The sequence below is a fragment of the Cupressus sempervirens genome, chromosome 8 (assembly GCF_028749045.1).
Source record: "Cupressus sempervirens isolate cs-2001-9-10 chromosome 8, ASM2874904v1, whole genome shotgun sequence".
Taxonomy (NCBI): Eukaryota; Viridiplantae; Streptophyta; class Pinopsida; order Cupressales; family Cupressaceae; genus Cupressus; species Cupressus sempervirens.
Genome location: NC_143125.1, coordinates 690672547 through 690692156, shown reverse-complemented (window position 1 = coordinate 690692156; position 19610 = coordinate 690672547). Strand labels below are relative to the sequence as shown.

The window sequence follows — 19610 nt, the reverse complement described above, 5'->3', positions numbered from 1 at the left end:
AAAACTCAAAGAAAATTTCCCAATATATTTGGTGGGGCATTGATAAGGACCACACAATGGTTCTCCTAGCTCTAAATGGGAACATTGATCATTCAACAATGTCCCAATGGTTACAAGTAAATGGCTTCCAAGTACATCAAGTAGCTAACTAGAATGAAATGATAGAAAGTCTTTATAAAATAGATTGTATGAGATACTCTAATCTACATGAAACTAATAGAGTCTAGTCAAAGAGCATGACAAATTATGGAGTTTCTCTGGGAGAATGTAGCTATGTAGAATGCAAAGAAGATTCGATAGCATCAAATGATACATGGGTTCTCCATGGTACTAATGGAAAAAAAGCATCCAATGTTGACAATTTTCTTGCAGTTATAGATTTAAGTTTTTTTGCATGTGAACATAAAAAAAATTGGAACGGTCAAGTGTCTTATCTCACTAAATATCAAGGAAAGGTTTCAGCACTAGGTCTAGGATGTTCAAGACTTTCGAGGGCATATAGTGACTATGCTTCAGAGGAAGATGTAACTTCTTGTTGGAAATATAGATGAAGTAACTGAGAGGGGAGGGGTGAATCAGTTACCATAAAAATCAATTCCAAAATAAATCCCTTAGATGTCTTTACATACTATTGATACTCAGTAAACAGTGTAGGAAAACTGTAACTTGGTAGATTAATTAATTATTGTTTATCTAGAATTCATAGTCATTAATATGCTTGAAAAGATTAAAATAAATGAACACAAGAGACACCATATTTAACGTGGAAACCTAATATGAGAAAAACTACCAAGTAACTAGTCACCAATTTTCACTCTTCTGAAGTGAGCCCTGTTAGGAGCCAACCCTGTTAAAGGTTACAAAACACGCTATAAGGTGTGACCTTGTTAGAGGATTCAATCACCCTATTAAGAGTGGCCTGGTTAGAGGTCTTGAGAACAATTCAACTGAATTGCCACCTTGTTAGAGGATTTATAAAATGGCTGTTAAACTAACTCTATTAAGAGATTCTAGATTCACTATTACAATGATTAGAAAGCAACAATGAGGTGACCTAAATGATATGCAACTTATCTTTTACTAATTACAGATCTTTGTTCTGCTTTTACTAGATCCTAGCTGATCGAATACAACTTTGCATTTCCTCCAAGATATCTAATCCTTCATCAGAGTTCGCTCAATTTGCTTATTCCATCCTTATCCATATGCTCATTTTCTCACTCACACACTAATTCACAACTTGAACATCTATATATATACCTTTCAAATTATCAAGTCGGTTTAAATATAGGTTCCAATAACTAAAAAAAATCATTACATCAGTTGGCTGCATGAAGAAATTAAACTTAATATCAAAACAGTAAAATCCTTTGCTGGCTGACCAAGCTCGGTAACCACTGCTCCAGAATGATTTTCTAGTGTTAACCAAGTGAAGCTCGGTAAACACTGCAAACCCTGCAAAAATATTTTGGAGACCAAGTGAGCTCAGTTAGCACTGACCTTCCTTTACTGACCATGTGAGCTCGGTAGACATTGACTTTCCTTTGTTAACCTTGGGAGCTCAGTAGACATTAACTTTTCTTCGTTAACCTTGGGAGCTCGGTAGACATTAACTTTCCTTTGTTAACCTTGGGAGCTCGGTAGACATTAACTTTCCTTCGTTAACCTTGGGGGCTCAGTGGGCATTAACTTTCCTTTGTTAACCTTGTGAGCTCAATAAATACTAACTTTTGCTACAAAATCCTTTGATGCCCGAGTGAGCTCAGTAAACATTAACTTTTCTTTGTTAACCTTGGGAGCTCGGTTAATACTAACTTTTGCTACAAAATCCTTTGATGCCTGAGTGAGCTCGGTAAACATTAACTTTTCTTTGTTAACCTTGGAAGCTCGGTTAATACTAACTTTTGCTACAAAATCCTTTGATGCTCGAGCGAGCTCGGTAAACATTAACTTTTCTTTGTTAAGTTCAGGAATGTTTGGTAGACACTGTAAATTGCTTTGCAGATCATCTGAACTCGGTAGACTCTATCTGATGACTGAAATGACATTTGTGTAACATCAAAGACAATACACAATTAAAAATTATATCCAAAAATCTCCCTCTTTGGCATTGATGGCAACACAACATGTCATAGCAGAATGAAATTTGAAAACAAGTCTAACAAGCCTTTTTCTATTCGAACAACTTTCTCTATTAGATAGAAAACTCTCCCTCTTTCAGTAATCCCCTTCTGTGAGGGATATCATAGCAAACTTCTTCCTTTCAAACAAATTTCAGAAAGACAATAAAACTCTCCCTCTTTAACAACACATGCCAAAAACAACACTACTCAAATGATTTTAATTTACCTTTAGTACTAGTTCATATGCAATATTTCCTAATTATGTTGCATCAACTAATAGATTTTCAACTTGGTATGTGTTGATGCATCACTAAAACTTTATTTTAGTGAACTTCAGATAGGGGAGTGACCCCTAACTTACTTCTTAGATACAAGAATGCACTCTTAGGTAATGGCTTTGTGAATATGTTAGCAATTTGTTCCTTTGTATGAACATATTCCAATCTGATCTCCTTGTCTTGTACCAATTCTCTGACAAAATGATATTTTATTGCAATATGCTTGGTTTTGGAATGCATCACTAGATTCTTAGATATGTTTATTGCACTTGTATTATCACAAAACATAACAACTGGTTCTTTGATTTCCACCTTCATGCCTTCCAACAACTGTTTAAACCAAACAATATTAGAATAGTTTACTACAACAACAACATACTCTACCTCTACTGTAGATTGGGATGTGCGAATCTACTTTTTGCTTGTCCAAGAAACCAACCTTTTTTCAAGGAAGAATGCTCTTCCACTTGTACTTTTTCTATCATCAAGGTTTCCTACCCAATCAGCATCAGTAAACACTTTCAAATCCAGATTACCTCCAAATTTGTACCATAAACCATAATCTTCAGTTCCTTTCAAATATCTCATTATTCTTTTGATTGCCATCATGTGATTTTCTCTTAGTTTTGCTGAAAATCTTGTTACAATACCGACTGCAAGGGCAATATCTGGCCTAGTATGAACTACGTACTGCAACTTTCCAATCATAGATCTATACAATGTTTGATCTACTTCTTTTGATTCATCTTCCTTGGTAAGTTTTAATCCAGTACACATAGGAGTCCCAACTGGTTTACAATCTTCCATACCAAACTTTTTCAATATCTCCTTGATGTATTTTGATTGAGTGATGTAGATACCATTTTTATTCTGCTGAATTTGAAGACCAACAAAGAATTTGATTTCACCAAACATAGACATTTCAAATTCCTTGTTCATTTGCTCTGAAAATTCTTTGCAAAGATCATCATTTCCTATGAAAACAGTATCATCTACAAATATTTCTGCCAAAAAAATCTTATTATCTAGTCCTTCCTTTATATACAAACTATTATTATCATTAGTTCTTTGAAAACCAATCTGAATAAAATAGTTATGCAATATTTCATACCATGCTCTAGGGGCTTGTTTCAGACCATACAATGCCTTGTGTAATTTGCAGACCATGTTCCTTTTATCTGGATCAACAAAACCTTTAGGTTGTTCAATGTAGACCTCTTCATCTGTATACCATTCAGGAATGCTAACCTGACATCCATTTGATAAACTTTGAATCCTTTGTGAGCAGCATATGCAAGTAAGGTTCTGACTCCTTCCAATCTTGCAACAAGAGAAAAAGTTTCTCCATAGTCTATTCCTTCTTCTTGAGCATATCCTTTGCATACTAGTCTAGCTTTGTTTCTTGATACCTTACCATCTTCATCCAACTTGTTTCTAAATACCCACTTGGTTCCAATCACATTTTTATCTTTAGGCCTAGATACAAGAGTCCATGTCTTGTTTTTCTCTATCTGTTCTATTTCTTCATTCATAGCCTCAATCCAACTATCATTTTCCAATGCATCATTGATATTTCTAGGTTCAAAATCAGCAAGTAAACAAGTACCTTTCAACTTACTTATTTCATGGTTCCTTCAGATTTGTTTCCAATGATCTGATCTGCTGAATGATGTCTCCTGACATATTTTGCTAATACAGGTTCCTTGCCTTTTGAAAGAATTTCATTGTTATCTTCTTGCATTTCAACTTTAGGTTCTACCTCGGTAGATATTGGCTCGGGTCCTTCAGACTCGGTAGACACTTGCTTGATAGCATTTGAATGTAACTTGGTTTGCTATAGCTTGGTTTAAACTACTTGTAACTCGATTACTGATGACTCAGGAGTAGAAGATTCCTAATTGACTAGTATTGTATTAGGTTTAGTGAAAACAAACCTTCTATAGTTTTTTGGTTCCCTTTTTCTTTCTTCTTTAGTCCTTTCTGCAAACTCATCAACTTTCACATTTGCACTTTCTATGACTTTGTAAGTAGACAAGTTCAAACATCTATATGCTTTACTTTTGCAAGAGTATCCCAAAAAATATTCCTTCATCACCTTTTACATCAAATTTTCCTTTTCTAGATTCTTTCAAAATGTAACATTTACTTCCAAATACTTTTAGATAACTTACATTAGGTTTGTAGCCATAACATAGCTCATAGGGAGTTTTGAATGAGTCCTTCTTAAGTTGTACCCAATTCAAGGTATGTACTGTAGTGGTGATAGCTTCCTTCCAGTATTTGATAGCAATGTTCTTTTCAATCATTAGGGTTCTTGCACAATCTATGATAGATGTGTTCCTCCTTTCAGCTATTCCATTTTGTTCAGGAGTTCCAGGGGCTGATACTTGTCTTTTGATTCCTCTTTCAATGCAAAAGTTATTGAACTCATGTGAAATAAATTGTCCTCCTCTGTTTGACCTCAAGCATTTCAATCTTTTTCCTATTTCCTTTTCTACTCTAACCAAGTAACATTTGAATTTCTCAAATGCTTATGATTTGTTCCTTAGATACATGACAGTCATCATTCTTGAGTAATCATCAACAAAAAGAATGAAGAACTTTTCTCCAATATAGCTTTCAATTCCAATAGGTGCACATAAATTAGTATGCACAATTTCTAATATATCTTCAGACTGGTAGTTTTTACTTTTAAAACTAGTCTTTCCCATTTTACCAATCTGACAATTCTTGCATAGACCGACCTCAGGTTTCTTTATGTTAGGAATGCCTCTTACTTTCTTGAATTTTCTTATCTTTACCAAGTTATCAAAATTGACATGACACAACATTTTATGCCATAACCAACTTTTTTCAAATTGAGCAATAAAATATGAACATTCACCAAGTTCAAGATAAAATAAGTTACCTTTTGTTTGAGTGCCTGATCCAATCAATTTTCCTTTGCCATCTAGCAGTCTTGCTTTTCCATGCATGAATTCTACTTTGAATCCATTATTGAGTAGCTGTGCCACACTCAAAAAATTATTCTTTAGTCCTTCTACCCAATAGGCATTATCACATATAAGTTCTTTGGTTAGAGAGATTCTTCCTTTTACACAACAAGGTTCATTGTTATCAAATCTTACACTGCCACCATCATAATTTTTAAAGTATTCAAACTTAGTTTTACCACCATTCATGTGATGAGAATAACCACTATCTATGATCCATGTATCATTTTTTCTCATATGAGAAATGAGTGCCATTTCCTCATCATTATCAAATTCATATTTCACAGCAATGTAGACAATTTCATCTTCTTCTTCATCATTAGAATCATTAGAATCTTTAGCCATAAAACATGTTTTCTTACCTTTATCTTTGAATAATTTGAAGTCTTTCTTGCCATTGTACTTGTAACCTTTCTTATCATCTTTTTTCTCCTTGTTTGGGCACCAAGTAGAAATATGACCAACTTCTTCACATGAAAAGCATATTAGAGGAACTTTACCTTTAAATTTACCTCTGCCTCTAGAATATTTCCTTTCTAGTAAAGCTTCAATCACTTCAAGATCACTATCTGAACTTTGGTATGATTCATCTTCACTTCCTGACTGAGATTCCTTTTTCTTTTTGCTTTTCTCCTTAAGTGAAAGCTTGGTTTCAAATGCTGATTCAATGTTCTTGGAAGCTAGAACGTAGTTGTCAAAGTTGTCTAGTTCAAATGCAATCAATATTCCAACTATGGTCTCTAGATTTATCTTGTGATTTGCTTCACATCTTCTTTCTTGAATTGCAGAAACTTTGATTGCATAAATGGGAAGTAGAGTTCTAATAACTTTACTTATTACTGTCTCCTCCTTGATATCTCCTTCAGATGCTTTGATTTCACTGACACATGCTTTCACTCTTTCAACATATTTTGCAATGTTTTCATCCTCTCTCATCCTCATTTGTTCAAATTGTCCTCTCAGACTTTTTGCTTTGGCCTTCTTACATTATCATCTCCTCCATAGATTTCTTTTAGCTTTTCCCACATTTCAAAGGTAGATTCGCAGTCTTTAATGTCATCAAATTCTTCATAACTCATAGTAGATGCTATATCTATCATCATAATGTTGTGGGTCTTCTTTTCAGAAATATCATGGACAGATAATGTACCAGATGGTTCTGCATATTTTTCATCAAAGTATTTTAGTCCTATATCTCCAATAGAAGCTAGATGAAGTCTCATCAACCCTTGCCATGCTGAGAAGTTGTCCTTGTTAAGTGTTGGAATTTTCCTCTTATAAGACATCATGATCTTTGGCTTAGATCCTTGAAATCTTGTCCTGCAAGCAACAAAAGCTCTAATACCAATTGTTGGAAATATAGATGAAGTAACTAAGAGGGGAGGGGTGAATTAGTTACCATAAAAATCAATTCCAAAATAAATCCCTTAGATGTCTTTACATACTATTGATACTCAGTAAATAGTGCAGGAAAATTGTAACTCGGTAGATTAATTAATTACTATTTATCTAGCATTCATAGTCATTAATATGCTTGCAAAGATTAAAATAAATGAACACAAGAGACACCAGATCTAACGTGGAAAATCAATATGGGAAAAAACACCAAGTAACTAGTCACCAATTTTCACTCTTCTGAAGTGAGCCCTATTAGGAGCCAACCCTATTAAAAGTTACAAAATGCACTGTTAGGTGTGACCTTGTTAGAGGATTTAATCACCTTGTTAAGAGTGGCCTAGTTAGAGGTCTTGAGAATAATTCAACTGAATTGTCACCTTGTTAGAGGATTTATAAAATGGTTGTTAAACTAACTCTGTTAAGAGATTCTAGATTCACTGTTACAATGATTAGAAAGCAACAATGAGGTGACCTGAATGATATGTAACTTATCTTTTGCTAATTACATATCTTTGTTCTGCTTTTACTAGATCCTAGCTAATCGAATACAACTTTGCATTTCCTCCACGATATCTAATCCTTCATCAGAGTTTGCTCAATTCACTTATTCCATCCTTATCCATATGCTCATTTTCTCACTCACACACTAATTCACAACTTGAACATCTATATATATACCTTTTAGATTATCAAGTCGGGTTAAATATAGGTTCCAATAACTTTTAAAAAATCATTACATTAGTCAGCCACATAAAGCAATTAAACTTAATATCAAAATAGTAAAATCCTTTGCTAGCCAACCAAGCTTGATAACCACTGCTCCAGAATGGTTTTCTAGTGTTAACCAAGTGAAGCTTGGTAAACACTGCAAACCCTACAAAAATCCTTTGGAGACTGAGTGAGCTCGGTTAGCACTGACCTTCCTTTGCTGACAATGTGAGCTCGATAGACAAATTGACTTTCTTTTGTTAACCTTGGGAGCTCAGTAGACATTAACTTTCCTTCATTAACCTTGGGAGCTCAATAGACATTAACTTTCCTTTATTAACCTTGGGAGCTCAGTAGACATTAACTTTCTTTCATTAACCTTGGGGGCTCGGTAGACATTAAATTTCCTTTGTTAACCTTGCGAGCTCGGTAAATACTAACTTTTGCTACAAAATCCTTTGATGCCCGAGTGAGCTTGGTAAACATTAACTTTTCTTTGTTAACCTTGGGAGCTTGGTTAATACTAAATTTTGCTAAAAAATCCTTTGATACCTGAGTGAGCTCGATAAACATTAACTTTTCTTTGTTAACCTTGGGAGCTCGGTTAATACTAACTTTTGCTACAAAATCCTTTGATGCCCGAGTGAGCTCGGTAAACATTAACTTTTCTTTGTTAAGTTTAGGAATGTTTAGTAGACATTGTAAATTGCTTTGCAGATCATCTGAGCTAGGTAGACTCTATCTGATGACTGATATGACATTTGTGTAACATGAAAGACAATACACAATTAACAATTGTATCCAACACTTCCCTATTCCAACATGCTTTCAACAGGGTGGTCACATTTTTGGCACTGCAGATATCTATGTAAAATTCACAAATGAAATATTGGTTGGGAAGGCACTAAAATGTTTACCTTGAGAGATAATTCAAATTGCAACAAAGTTTGGAGTCCATTTTAATAGTAATGGTAAACTTGAATTAAAGGGTACTGTAGAGCATGTTAGAAAAGCTTGTGAAGCTAGCCTTCACCATTTGGGCATGGACTATGTTGACTTATACTACCCACATTGTATAGATAGACAAGTCCCAATTAAGGAAACTATAGGGGAAATGAAGAAACTTGTCCATGAAGGGAAAACCAAGTATATAGGACTCTATGATGCTAGTGTAGATATAATAAGAAGAGCTTATGCACTGCACTCAATAATTGCAGTATAGTATGAATGGTCCTTATGGTTTCAAGAGACTGAAACATAAATAATTCTTACATGTAGGGAACTAGGCATTGGAATAGTGCCCTATAGTCCATAGGGTCATTTTTTTTGGAAAGGTTTTCAAAGCAACGACTTATGAGAACACACGGTGGAGTAATCGCTCAAGGTTTCAACCTAAAAATCTAAAGAAGAATGAAGTTTTATTTGAATGTGTCTCAAATATTTCAAAGAAGCATAATTGTGCAATAGCCTAGCTAGCTTTTCCATGGGTTCTCCATCAAGGAGATGACATTGTGCCCATTCTAGGAACAATTAAAATGAAGAATTTGGATGATAATATTGCAGCATTGAGCATAAAGCTTTCAAAGAGTGATCAAGATGAAATTTCAAATGTAGTCCCAGAAAATGAAACAACTAAAAATACATGTCATATTATTCCAAATTTTTTAGGCAACAAATAAGACAATGGCCACCAATAAAGCAAGAAACCCAATTTGAAAACTATAATTTTTTTAGTTCTCAAAAGGAAACTCACTAGCTTAGGGCTAAGCTCCAACTCCATTGCCATGAATCGCAAGTAGTTGAAGATCAATGATTTCACAGTGGTGATGAATAATATGCATAAATAAAACAACAAACCCTTGAGCTTCATTTCTAGCTCCAACAAGTAGACATTGGTAGTGGACAAACCAGAAAACCCTCATTCTTCCTCTTAACACTTCTAGATTATTCATGTAAAATGAAAAGTGTTTTAGGGTATTCAAACTTTATAATGCCCTATTTCATTTTTCATAATTTTTGGAATCTTCTTACCTTTTTCATGGGATTCTTTTCCTTTTTGTAGGTTGTTGGGGGGGTGGATTTGGGGGGGTTCATTCTTTTTTGAAGTTTTGTTTAACCTTTTCTTTTTTTCACATAAATTTGTCTTTGCAAAGAAAATACTAAAGATATATAATTATATATCACTTAATGTCTTCGATCTTTAATGCAAAAGAAAGGTGAGTCATTTTATTCTTATGTCATGGTCTTTAAAGGAAGAGTTGGTTTGAAAACATTAGGAGTCTTTCTAGGAGGAAGTTTGGGGTTGAATTTGACTTTACCCTAGTAGTTAAGGGGTTTTTCTTGACTGTTAGAGCATTTTCTGGGTAGTTTGGAGTGATTCATAGGGTTCCTAATGACTTAGTGGAGCTTTTTTAGGGATAGGACTTTATTTCATGAGTCATTAAGTCCTCATTTCTGGGCTTTTTTTCTATATTTGACCCAAGATCTAGGTATTATATTTAGTGAGTTTTTGAACTCATTATGGAGAGTTCTAATTATGCAGAGAATATTTTTGTGACTTTTGAGTCCTTATCATTTTTTTTTTATAGAAATTTGTAATTCATCTTTGAAAATTTAATATAGGTGATAGCAATTGAGTCTATGTTATTTTGTGTCTATTTTTGAACCTTCTTTTCTTTTTGCAATTATGTGTGTAGTGTCAAAGTGATTTGATAAGAACAATTAGTGAAATATTATTGTTCCTTGTTTTTATGTCTCATTCAAGCATCTAGTTTTAGAGGAGTAAGTTTATTTGCAAGTTGTAATGTATGTTTGAAAAGGTGAAATTGATAAAAGAGAGGCATTTTTATTCCTCCTTTCACAAGTTCATCATTTAGACATTATTACAAATTATTTATGCAAATCTTTACAAAAAGGAAGTGTTTTGTATTCACTCAAGTTAAATAATCCTTCTTTTTCATTTATGTTCAAACTTTCACATCACTTTCGTGTACCACCTGTCTCTTTAGTTTAGACTGTAGGTTTTTAGGATTATTTTTAGTAATCTCTATCCTTTTTCCCACAAGTTTAGATTAGATTCATGGAAATTTCATTGATCATTCAATAGGAGCCAACCTAGAAATTATAGGTTTCACTTCAACTACATATCTCACCAAGAAGTGATTCCCATGTTATGCCAAAATTACTGAACTTTTCAATTTAGTATTGGGTGCAAATTCTGGTACTTAACAAGTATATCCCTTCTTCTTATGCATATCCTTTACAAACCAATCTTTCCTTGTTCCTTGTGACTTCACCATTTTTATCTAACTTGTTTCTGTACACCCACTTGGTGCCAATCACATTCTTATCTTCTAGTCTAGGAACTAGAGTCCATGTCTTATTTTTCTCAATTTGTTCAATCTCTTATTTCATGGTTTTTCTCTAGTCCACATCTTCTAAGGCACCTTTCACTATTTTAAGTTCTTGCATGTTAAGAAAACATGTATCATTTCTCAACTTGTTTCTTTTCATTGGTCTAGCATCTTTATCTTGAATGATTTATCCCACAGGATGATGTCTCTTGACATACTTTGACAATAGCGGTTCTACTATGTTTTCCTCATTTGGATTCTCAACTTCTAAATCATTATGTACACCTCTATCAGGTAGTTCAACATCTATGTTATATACACTAATCTCAAAATCAGAATGTGTCTCAATTTCATCATGTAACTTGACATTTGAATCTAGCTTGGTTCTTGAATGCAACTCAGCATTCATCGTATGTGACTCAATAATCACTAAAACTTGTTGATTTTTTAGCCTAGTTTACAATATCTTCATCAACAGGCATACCTTCATAAAACTATATAAATGATTTCTATTCCCCTGGTTCCTTCATAAGTTCAGCTTTACATACTTCTATATATTCATCAAATTTCACATTTGCACTTTCCACAACCTTGTTAGTATTAGTATTTAAACACTTATATTCTTTGCTTCTTATGGAATAGCCAAGGAAAAACATCTAGTTTACCATTCCTAAAATCCTTGAAAATATAGCACTTTCTTCCAAATACCTTAAAATATTTTACATTGGGTGAGTATCCATACCAAAGTTCAAAAGGTGTTGAATGAGTACCTTTCTTGAATTGTGCACAATTTAATGTATAGACAGTTGTACTTACATATTTTCTCCATTATTTCAAAGAAACATTCTTCTCCATCATGAGTGTCCTATCATAGTTCATTATAGATTTGTTCGTTCTTTCAACAATTCTATTTTATGGAAGGGTCCTAGGTATAGATGTTTGTCTCTTGATTCCTTTGTCATGACAGAACATCTCAAACTCATTTGATGTAAATTCTCCTCCTCTGTCAAATCTCAAACATTTAAAACTTTTACCTATTTCCTTCTCAACTCTTTCTAAGTACCACTTAAACATTTGGAAAGTATCAAATTTCAATATGGATAGTGTCAGTATGGGCATTGTAAGAGAATCTGCTAAAATCCAGGTGTTGGGGGATCTTGACAGTAGCACTCACTATGACGAGCTCCTTGACCTGACTCTTCTAGTTCTCTCTGACAATGCTCGAGAAATGGGTTTCAACTTTCTCAACAATACAAAGAACAGCCTGATTGACAATTTTTGCTCCATTAAGTGGCTCTTTCAGGAAATTGAGACTCTAAAGGACAGGTCCAACCAAACCAACAACAGGGGGGATGTCAAGGATGATGAGGCCAGAGGTAGTAAAGACCAGGTGGGCAGCCAAGAAAAAGATAGAAGCCAGGACCCCAAAGACAATCAGGAGGATAGAATCACCCAACTTGAGAAAAAGGTCCAAAGGTTGGATTTCATCCACCAGATTGTGAGTAAACAGATTGTGGATACCCTCCATACCTTGAATGAAAACATTGTTAATCTAGGGGACTATCTGACCAAGGCAAGCCTTGTGGGGAACATGGAGCAAAGTACAGAGGATGGAACCAGCTAGGAAGATCCTTAGAAAGAGACTAGAATCCAGGAAATTCAGGGGGACCAGATGCATTTCCTCCCCACGAGCCAGGAGGAAGAGGCCAACCAGAAGGAAAGTGATGCTGCAGAAACCCTGCAAACAATGGAAAAGAAGGGACACTAGTCTGCCTGCCAGGCTTTGTTCCTGGCCTTTGTTTCTCTAGCTTCGAGCCTTTTTGTTTCTGGCCTTTTGAGGCAGCTTTTGTTTTTTCTATCTTTTTCTACTTTAAGATGTTTTATGCTGTAAAAATTTGGGTTTCAGGATCCCTATAAAACCTATTTTCCTAATCAAAAATATTTGGAAAGTATCAAATTTCTATTTTAGAAACATAATAGTCACCATTCTAGAATAATCATCAATAAGTAGCATAATGTACTTATCTCCTTTGTAGCTTTGCACTTCAATTGGTCCACACAAGTCAATATGAACAATCTCTAATATTTCTTTAGAGGTATGAGTCTTACTCTTAAAACTTGACTTTCTCATTTTGCCTAACTGACATAGTTTACAAATTATATTGTCAGGTTTCTTCAATTTAGGAAAACCTCTGACTCTTCTCATGTTACTAATACTAACCAAGTTATCAAAATTAACATGACATAACCTCTTGTGCCATAGCAATACATCATCAAATTCTACAACTAAACAAGTAGCATCCTTCATGTCAAGATAGAATAAACTACCTCTAGTTTGATCACCTCTTTCAAGTAGTTTTCCATCAGCATAATATATCTTAGCAATTTTTTTTTCAAATTCAACCTTACAACCTCAACTATTCAATTGTGACACACTCAAAAAATTGTAGTTAAATCCTTCAACATAATAAGCATTGTCACATAAAAAAAATTATGTTAGTTTGATAGAACCTTTTCCTTTTATCAAACAAGGTGTGTCATTACCAAACCTTACACTATTTCCATCATAATAATTTAAGGTAATGAACTTAATTTTATTGAAGGATTTGATAAAATATGCAAATCAAATCCACGAAGCCCTCAAATACTTACATGTAGAAAACTTATCATAGAGAAGAAAAAGACAAGAAGAGGCAAGGGTTTGCTCTGAAAACACACAAATTGTATATCCATATGAAGAAGAGATCAATCCTTATAAAGGAGATCGAAACCCAAAAAGGGTAACCTAAAGGTGTTCAAGCTATTGAATAATTACAAAATAATTATTAAATAGAGAAAGCAAAAAATACATAAAGAAAAATCTTAAGAAGGGAGAAAAGGTAATTTAATAACTGAAATTAAATTAACCTTTTTCTCTAATACCCCCCTTAAGAGGAGCAAAAATGCAGTTACAAACAATGTAGAAAGAGCAAGGAAACTACAATGAAATGTTGAAATCAAACCTAGGTCCTAGAAACAAGGCCTGATGAGGTACCCAATCACAACAAAATCTCTATGAAATGGAGAAATAGAGAAAACCTAGCAGGAAAAACTTTACTCCAAAAAGAGATAGTTGAAAACCTAGTGAAGGACTATAGAAGCCTCCAACTAGAGAAATGTTCCAGAAAATAGGAACAAAGAGTGATTATGAAGAAAACCACTTAAGCATGAAGAAGCTGCAAACACTAGCAATTTAAGGAAACTACTGATCTATAGAACCTCTTCTAAAATAGAACCTAACCAAGTATAGAAGACTATAATCTGCATCGAATTTGGAGGCAAACAAAAGCAAACAACTGAACTCAAAAATATAGATGGCACAAAACACCAAAGCTTGAAGAGCTGATCAATCAAACCAATGAAGGCTACAACCAAAATAGGAATGAAAAGAAGAGAGTGGCTATATGATAGATGATCCATCTCACAGAAATGCATAGGCATCCAACCATTGCAATCACCTAGTACATAGGATCAAATACTAAATACATAGCTCACTCCAACAAACCAAGGAAGCATTAGAAACAATAGAAGAACCCCTCTAATGTAGACAAGGGTGAGGTGATAGGCAGTTGAGAAAGTGGGCCAAGAATCTCTTGTAAAATAGAAAGAACCAAAAAAAACAAGAGTAAGGAAGAGGTACAATCACCTATAAAGGCACATGTCATTGACACATAATGGGGCTAATATCATGGAAGGAACACTCATTTGACAACGATCGTACTGAAAGGCAAACATCTATCCCCTCATGGCACTTTATAATGTAGTGCAAGTTCAATAAATCACAATGATGAAAAAGATCTTGAAAAGCAAGGAGAGACACTTTATCTTAGTGCATTTGCATAAAAATGCCTACAAATGATATCAACAAAGATCAGAATGGGAAAAGAGCTGATATAATAGATATTACAGCCCAAAAGAAGAGATCCAATGCCATGAAAATAATTCCTAGACTTGAAACAACCAAGATATCCACCATAGAGCAATAAAGCTAAAAATATGATAGAAAGAGCATGGAGTAGAATCTTGAAGAAATTATAGCATTTTTGAAAAGAGGACAGAACCTACTTTGCAAAAATATAACATTTTCAAAAAATGGAGATGGGACGCTCAAGATATGCCCTCTAGAGTGAAAAAATAAAAATCCAACTTTGACTACCAAAATAGGAAACCAAACTATATTAAAACCAAAACATCCCTACACCTTCAATGTCTCCATCTTAGAATCAGCTTTCCTATGCTTCTTTCATATCAAAAAATGCATTTGTATGCTCAAGTTACGGACAAAAAACCAACAATAGGTCAAAAAAGGACTGAAGGGCTTGTAGAGGGTGTTGATGTAGTGCTAACATCATGTTGATGTCATCATTTCACTAAAAAAAATGATGGCCTAGGGTTTTCCACAAAAAAAAGATTGCCACATGGCAATGGGCCCTGAAATATACAAACATGACATTGCCACGTGGTAGGTACCAATGTGGCACCAGTGCCACATGGGTAGGGAGAGAGAATAGTTGCAAGGGTGTGGTGGAGGTGGAGGTAGCACCTAGAGTGGTGAGTTGTGGCAATGACACCAAAGCAATGGTAAAAACTAGAAAATCTTACCGATGGCCAAAAAAATTGCTAGAAAAAATGTAGTGGTTGAGAAACACTCATCGGTAGCCAAACAGATTAGTGTCCAGGAAACAAATGTTAGTGGAACCCAAGAAAAATTGTTGATGCCTAGAAAACCTTGCCAGTAGTGACCAAAAAAAAATCTCATGCTTGAAAAATGTTGCACAAACCTCTGCACACCAAAAAAAGCACTCGCAACCAAAAAAATGGAAAAGTAGTGCTAAAAAAGGGTTTTACTCACCGAAAAAACAATGGTGGGCCATTTTAAAAAAAAAAATTGATAAAATTTCTTCGTAATGTGTGCAAGAGGTTGTAGACCTTCTAGACAAAAAATTTTTGCCTCCTAGATCAATGTTGTCCAAAATAGACAAACTTTATATGGAAATAAGGGTCTTGACATCTTCTAGATCTATCTATGAAGTGCATTTGGCCTCAAACTACTCCAAAAATTGGTGACCCCACTCTTCCCCCCTCTTTTCTTAGGAAATACCCAAAAAAATCTAGATCTAATCTGTCAAACCCTTGTTATTTCTTTTTCTTCAAATATTAAACAAGCTATAGTAGATCTGGCTCTAATAACATTAAGGATTTGAGCAAATATGCAAATCAAATCCACAAAGCCCTTGAATACCTACATGTAAAAAACTTGTCACAAAGAAGCAAAAGATAAGAAGAGGCAAGGGTTTTCTCTAAAAATATGTAAATTGTATGTTCGAATGAAGAAGAGATAATAAATTACAAAGAGATCAATCTTTATAAAAGATTATTGAAACCTAAAAAGGGTAACCTAATAAGTTACAAAGTGTAACTTAAAGGTGAAAAACTATTTAATAATTAAAAAATAATTATTAAATAGAGAAAGAAAAAAATGCATAAAGTGAAATCTTAAGAAGGGAGAAAAGGTAATTTAATAAATTAAATTAAATTAACCTTTTTCTCTAACATTTATCTCCAGTCATGTGATGTGAACACCCTTTGTCAATGATCCATCTATGATTCTTGTTCACATGAGAAACTAGTTCAATTGCTTCATCTTCCTTAGAATCATCCTTCACTACAACATACACCACTTCATCATCATGATCATTAGATTCATCTTTAGTTTCCTCTTCAACAATGTAGGAAGACTTCTTGCCCTTGTCTTTGTAATCTTTGTTGTCTTTATCTCTTTTATTCTTTTACTTGTCTCCACCTATGTAATTCTTCTTTTCTAGACATCTAGTAGTAATATGACCAACCTCATTGCAGTTAAAACATATGAACATATAATAGGAAACTTACCTTTGTATTTTCATTTACCTCTATAAAATCTCCTTGCTAGTAGTGCTTCAAGTTGTTCTACATCTTCCTCATATGTATCATTGTCACTAGAAACATATTTTAATTGTTGTTTTATGTCGTGTATTCCCTTAGAAAGAGAAATTGGGTCTTTTATCATTCATCCTCCATCATCTATTTTAGGGTTTGATGGGATTAGGTAGGATTCAATGAATCTACCCTTTATTTCAATTATATTCCCTTCTAGAAACTTCTCCTTCAATCCTCTTTGAATTCTCCTTAAAATAATTTATCTTGAATTTTGTGCCATGAACTCATCAAGCTTGTCTTCCATATAGTTCACACAATTCAAGAAATCAAATTTTTTGGCTCAGATTCATCGAATTCATGACCTTTTCAATAATGTTGTCCCTAGATATTTACTTGTTTTTGATGCTCAACACATACCATGTTGCTCAGCATCAACTATAAAATTTCTCAGCATGAAATAAAGCTTATTGGTACTCAGCATCAACTAAACTTTACTCAGCTAATATTATTTCACTGAACATACACTAAATTTTGACTTTACTCAACTCCAACTAATTTTATGCTTAGCTTGCACTAACTTTTCTTGGTACCTACTATCCACTTGGTCAAGCTTGGTAGACTCAATTCTTCTCTATTGTTCTTCTAGGCTTAATCAATATATCCATCCTTTGCAACCTGAAGTAGATAATCAATCACTATAATATCACTATCTTAACTAATCTTTGTACTTCTTTTTGATATCATAACTCAATCTTTCATCTAGGTGCTATTGTTACCTCATTTGATCAAATGCCCTTCATCAATCAAACAAATGATAGTACTCAAATCATCTAAGAAATTGTCTCACCAAAAATTAGTAGGTTTGACATCAGTGAAAAAATAATGATTGAAACATATTTCATGCTTGTATCAAATACATTTTCAACAGAAGATGAATAAAATCAATTTTGGAGAATATTTATATAATCAGTTATGGATGAGAAGTGGTTATTGTTGAGTAGATCAAGCATTGCCAAGTATCAAGGGGTTTTTGGGTCAATGCATGTACAAAGTGCTATGGAATGTGAGAAGCTCAATTAATGATGAGTACAGTTGAAGCTGAGTGATAGCATGAAGAACCAATATGCACCAAGCATAAGAAAGGTGTACATGTACTGAGTACCATAGTTTTGTATAAATGTTTGGAATGACACAAACATTGATGTAAACTATTTTTCAAGTAAGGAAACATATTTTATGATCAAGAAGAGAGTCAAAGAAGTAATTATGCCTATCATTACATATCACTAATCCATGTGTAATGAGATTAACCAATCACAAAATTAGAAGGACTAAGCACTAAAAAGGATGAATCTGAACAATTGGTTGAGATCTCAAAACTTCTATGATAGTTATTTAAGAATGACTTTAGGTCAAAAAAAATTTACAAGTTAGAATTTTTTATCTAAAGCTGAAGGTGAATCCAGTGGAGTTATGTGTCAATGAGGTGCAAGGAAATGAAGAAATGTAGATAGAAGCTATTGAAGATCTATTTATAGAGAGGTGATATCAAACTATGGAGAGGATGTATTTCATCAATATTTAAGTGCAAACTGAAGGACCAAGGTACTGCTACATTTTAATAGGTGTTTCAAAATAAATCTCTTAATAGAGTGGTCCTAAAAAACTTATTAGAAATCTCCTAATAGAGTGCTCACTTAATTGTGTAGTCAAAATCCTTTAATGAAGGTAGACTAAATAAGTCTTGTAAGATCTTAATAGGGAAGACCCCTCACTAGGTAGATCATTATAAATGATCAAAATTTGTAGCCCTAATAGGCACACTTTATTATTGTAGTAGTGAAGATTATGTGGGTGTTATCCCCACTGAAATTTTACCTTTCGCTTGGAGGGTTTCTGTGTTACCATATTTGGTGTCATGTGTTGATCTATTACTCATATGTGTTGTTAGATGTTAGATATGATATTACATGTTGATATAAGATGTTAGGAAAAGATGTGTGTGGGTATGTACAGGATCATGGTGTGCCAAAAAGTGGTGATGTGAAAAAAATGGAGTTTGAAGATGTCTAAAAGTGCTTCAAAATCCACTCTGAGTTTTTTTCACCTATCCAGGTACCAAACCTAGAAAGTAAGGCCCAAGGCTTATCGGATATCTATTGGATATCTGATATTATCAGATATCTAATCTAATATCTAATATCTAATAAAATGGGAAAAAAAAATTACTATAAAATAATATTATAATAATTATATAATAATTATATATTACTATAACATAATATTATTATAATAATATAATAATTATTATTATTATACTATAATATAATATTATTATTATTATATTATAATAGTATAATATATTATATAATAGTTTAATATATTATGTAATATTATATAATATAATATTATTATTATTATAATAATTATACTATAATATAATATAATTATTATTACATTATAATAGTATGATATATTATAAATTATAATAATATAATATAATATAATAATAAAAAAGTAATATATTATAATATAATATGCAATAAAAAAGTAATATATGATAATATAATATAAAATGTATCTAGCATTATATTATAGCTAGCACTATATACCAAAATCAGACATCTAATATTGTATCGGATATCCGATATCTATGACTCAATATTTTTTTTTTTAAATGACAAACCCGTGGGCTTATATTTGGCTTATTTTGACACCAATATTTGAAGGAAAGGATCTGATATCGGATATTAAATTAGATATCGGATATAAAGGTTTTTTTAAAAAAAATTTAAATCA

At 33.3% G+C, this 19610-nt stretch overlaps 1 pseudogene; it reads left to right on the top strand.

Moving 5' to 3' along the window:
* The first annotated feature begins 236 nt into the window (after positions 1 to 236).
* On the top strand, positions 237 to 9179 carry LOC149544332 (putative aldo-keto reductase 1 pseudogene; annotated as a pseudogene).
* Positions 9180 to 19610: the final 10431 nt, after the last annotated feature.